Source organism: Protopterus annectens, chromosome 2.part2 (assembly GCF_019279795.1).
Source record: "Protopterus annectens isolate FY-2018-M chromosome 2.part2, PAN1.0, whole genome shotgun sequence".
NCBI lineage: Eukaryota > Metazoa > Chordata > Ceratodontiformes > Protopteridae > Protopterus > Protopterus annectens.
In genome coordinates, this window is record NC_056730.1 from 345,127,654 (window position 1) to 345,132,653 (window position 5,000).

At 35.8% G+C, this 5,000-nt stretch overlaps 1 protein-coding gene across 1 annotated transcript in view; it reads left to right on the plus strand.

Moving 5' to 3' along the window:
• COL19A1 (collagen type XIX alpha 1 chain) overlaps window positions 1-5,000 on the plus strand; it is a gene marked incomplete in the record, with an annotated part of 3,251,042 nt that overhangs the window by 1,437,855 nt on the left and 1,808,187 nt on the right.

Sequence of the window (5,000 nt, forward strand, 5' to 3'; positions counted from 1 at the left end):
TACACTAATGCCAGGACTGAAAAAAAATGACAGTGTGGAATACTCAAGATACAGTAACATTCTTAAAATATGTTTAGGCCAGGCTCAGGAGGAGTAAAGCTGCTGTTTTAAAAGGAAGTGGTGGTCCCCTCCCAAAACCCCCCCCCCACAAAAACTAACTGGCCAAAAAGAGTCATGAAAGTGATAGAGTGGACTACTGAGGATAAGAAAGAAATTATGTATTGTTACTATTATAAAAGAAGCCCAGAATTTCTGGATAGGAGAAACTCAAAAAGATTAACAGAGAAATAAGAGGGAAAAATTACTTGTACAAGAAAAATTGTCAAAATCTTCAAATGCAAATTTGTGTTTATTAATGGAACAGATTCATGAAAAACATGATGTAGACTAAGAAACCTTGTGCCATTTGGAAAAGGAAGTGACTGATGACTTGCAAAAATATAAATAACAAAGCCTAGAAATTTTTGAAAGGTATATAAAAAAAGAAACATAGACATGGGAAAGAAAGAGGGATTTGATATCGTGCAATATTTATGCAAAGGAGAATTCCAAACTAATCAGTACAAAAAAAGCAGCTCCAAAGAAATTTGAAGAGAAATACAAGCAAAGTCACCCAGTCGTTGCTAAATGCATTCTTGGGTATTGACTAGCATTTCTATGGTATTACATTGGGATGAAACGGCTATGCTTAAAATGACCTTCGGGTCGATAGCCTAGTAATCTCCTATGATTCTGTGATTCTATAATAAGATATGAAAATTTCACAATACAAAAAATAAGATTACAAAGGGGGAACATAGCACAGAAGATTAGTAATGTAGAAGTGAAACAAATTGAAAGTGAAATGATAAAATACCTGCAGGGTGAAGGATTTAATGTAGAAAGTCTAACACAGGTTAAGTCACAGCATCATTGAACGATGAGTCCTAAACGTAAGGAGAAACAGGATGAGCAGAAGACATCTGGAGACAAAATATGGACATGGGAAAGAAAAAGAGATTTATTATGGTGCAATATTTAGGAAAAAGCAAAACAAATCAATACAAAATATCAGTAACAAAGATATTTGAAGAAAAATACAGGCAAAGGCATGTGAATATAGAACATTTTACAATACAAAAAATAAGAAAACAAAATGGGGAGGAAGAAAAGAGGATTAGCAATGGAGAAGTTAAAAAAATAGAAACTGAAGTTCTGGATTTAGTGTACTGAAAATGTAACTCTGGTACTGTCACAGCATGATAGAGCAATGAGTCCACAAAATAAGGAGAAACAGGTGGAATGGGAATTATCTGATCAGTTTTCACATGAAGATACTTCAGAGCCTTCAGCAGCAAATTTCAGTTAGAGTTGCACAGCAAGGGAAGGAGCAGGAACCGGTGGCATCTCTGATGCAGTCAATGTTGTGGAGTGATAGGACAGCGAGTTTTCATTTGAAAGAGCAATGGATGACACAGGATATAGCCAAAGAGAATATGCCACAGATGCTCTGAAATTTTCTATAGAATGCCTGCTGGAAATGGAGAATAACAAATTTGCCCTCAGTTTAGAAGAAAATGATCTAAGAGAAGAGTAGCTTGATTTAACAGAGATGGATAGAAATATTCCGATTGATGAAAGAAACAGATAACAGAATGTCAGTAAGACCCAAAATGTTAGAAGCTGTATAAAACAAATGCACACAGTAATCAAGACTATTAACAGAAATTCATGTGTTAGAGCAGAAGTAATAGGATATATTACTGTGCAGTTAAATCAATAAAAGAACCCCAAACAGATATCAACCTGGTTAACAATAGGAAAAATGATACTCTTAACATGGCACAGTGGCATAGCAGTTAACATTGTCACCTCATAGCAAAAGGTTCTCCAGTTCAATTCTTGGCTGGGGTGCCTTCTGTGCACAGTCCTACCTGCGTTCATTTGAGTTTCCTCTGGATGCTCCAGGTTCCTCCATGGGTGGGCATTATTTCCACAATAACTCAAGCTCTGTTGGGCTTTATTGCTTGCTTATAAGAAAACTTAATCATGGCAATAGAACAAGAGGATTACAAAAGAAAATCATATGGAACAAGGGATCATTTTGTTACTAAATAAAGTCATAATGGAGAATTTTAAAAAGGGGAGACTCTAAATATGGCATGGACAGATTACAAAAAACATTTGACACCATCCCACAATCATAGATAAAGGAGTACTAACATTGATCAGTTACATTACTGTGACCATGAAACAGTGACAAACCACTTTGCAGCTAAGCCATGATAAAGGACAAATTATTACCCCAGTGATAAAAATTCAAAGGAGGGGCATTCCAAGGGGACTCTTTGTTGCTACTCCAGCAGTGATTATTAGAACATCTGCTGTTATAGTAAGTTTAGCTTGGACAACTGTACTGTGGTATGTTCTTCATATTGATCACTTTGCAGTAGATTTAGCTATATTGTTAGATCACCACAACTAACTATATTTTGAAGGTGGAAGGAGAAGGGTCCAGGAGCCCCTGGAAAATGATCCTAGTAAAGCATGATCTAGACCTAGAGATGAAATCCTGTTTATAGTGCTTTGTAAATGTATATCCAGAGGACCAAGCAGCAGTTTCTAGAATACTTCTAAAATCCAACCCTTTCCAAAAAACATAGAAGAAGCCAAGGCCCTTGTAAACACTGGCCTTTTGTATTGCCCTTAATCCATTAAGCTGTCTACTTAACAGATTAGGTCAAGGTTGCATTTTGGATCCCAGACAACAACAGAGTGTAAAGATTTCTCATATTCTGTTTGTGGATGATTTAAAACTGTAGAGTTCATTAGATGAGGAGCTGAAAGAACAACTGGTAGGGGTCAAACCTTTCTCAGGTGATGTAAGAATGTAATTTCGTCTTGAAAAATGTGCAAAAGCAACATTTAAAGCAGGTAGGTTGTGGAACAAAGTAAATATCAGTCTGGGACAGGAATATGATATCAAGGAACTTGAGCAGGAAAGAGTGTACAAATATTTGGGAATCAATAAAGGATCAACAATAAAACATAGACAAATGTGAACAAAACTCAGTAAGGAATATTTTCGAAGACTAAAATTAATTCTGAAAACAGTCCTGACATCTACAGTGTCCAAGATATAAACCAATTTGCCCTTAACTTAATATTTTAACTTACAGTTTTGAGGTGATTAACTGGTCCCAAGTGGTATTCGATCAACTGGACAGGAAAACAAGAAAATGCTTCATGTTTATAAAGTGATTTATAAAAAATCAGTGTATATACCAAGATTATATATTTCTCATTCTGAAGGAGGTATGGGCCTCCTTGAAATTGATTACATGTATTGATCTGCAATCATAGGACTGCATACATATATGGTGGGCTCACCAGATCCAAACATGGTAAATGTTTAGAAACATTAAGAGAACAAATATAAGATGACTTCCCTGCATAGTTTAGTAGCATATCCGTGTTAAGTGAGAATGGAAGCCAAACCTTGAAGTAGACAAAAAAATCAGGCAGCAAATGAATGTGCTAAAAAAAACAAAAGTAATAATATAAGGAAAAGGATCAGATAAGAAGGCAAGAAATGTGGAAAAGGTGCCCAAAAAACTCCTGGAATAACCTCATGTCTATCTGGATTTGATGCAGGAATGGTTAAGAAGAGGTGAATTTAAACCAAAAGATGAAAGGTTAATATTAGTGGTCCTGGATTTTGGACTACATACACATTTGTTAACAAAGTTCATTGAACACATGGAAGAATTGCCACCTCCTGCTGTCTTGCTCCATATCTAAACTATGGAACTCTATGCCTCCCTGCCTGCACAATACCTCTAAACACACAAACTTTAAATCTCTCCTATTCTCACATCTTGCTTCAAAATGGACATGCCCATGCAACTCTCCTACATAAATCACTACCCTAACTATTCTACCTCCCACCCCCTACTATACCCAATTCTCATACCACTACATTACCTGCTACTACCTTTCACTATCTACAAAGGACATTTTCCTGCTGCTCTGTGGCTAACCTTGTTAGATCTCCTTTTATATCTAAAACTGTGATTTTATTACATATATGTACTATAACTGTGTACTTACAAAAACTTTCCACCATTGTTCTATTATCTGTATTTCCTTGCATGTATTATAAGTATTATGCCTCATATATATTACATTGTATTTTCAGCTTGATGTAACTAATCACACTGCGTTGTATATATTTGTAATTTTCTTGTTTGTTGTCATTGAAACTTTTCTCCCCAGGTCTCCACTGAAAACGGGCTCTTCTTGGCCCAGTGGACTTCCGCGGTCATCAAACTGAAATAAATAAATAAATAAGAAACTGACAAATGTACGTTCTGGAAAATAGAACTGTAAACAGTTGCACACCTTGTTGCTGGGTGTGATACACTAATGTCAGAAGTCCTGTATACTGAAAGGCATAATACTGTGTCAAGATTATTGTATCGGAGATTGTGCAAACATTAAAATAATGAAGTAGCTGAAAAGCATTAGAAACATGAGCCACAAAGTATTACAGAGAAAGATGAAGATTATATCCCATGGGATTACCCATTTATGACAGTTCAAAAAAGTACATGCGAGAAAACCAGATAAAGTAGTCCATGAAAAGATTACAAAAGTAGCCTTGATCATTGAAATTGCTATACCCAGTGATCACACTGTCTTATGTTCAGAGAGACACAAGGTCATGAAATAACAGGATTTGCAGGCAGAAATGAGAGCAATGTGGAAGAAAGATACCCAGAGAGTTCCAATAGCAGTAGGAGAAATGGATCTCTTAAAAAGAATTTACAGTCATATTTAGATATGGTACCAATATATGTAATTCCATATGAACTGCAGAAGGAGTCGATCTGGAGCACATCAGAGGTGCTACAAAGAGTACTTTTGGCTAACTTGAAAGATGAAAACAATAATTAATTTCATGAACTTTATTCATACTTTGACTTAAGAATGGGGTATATTCCCATCATGGTATTAGACAT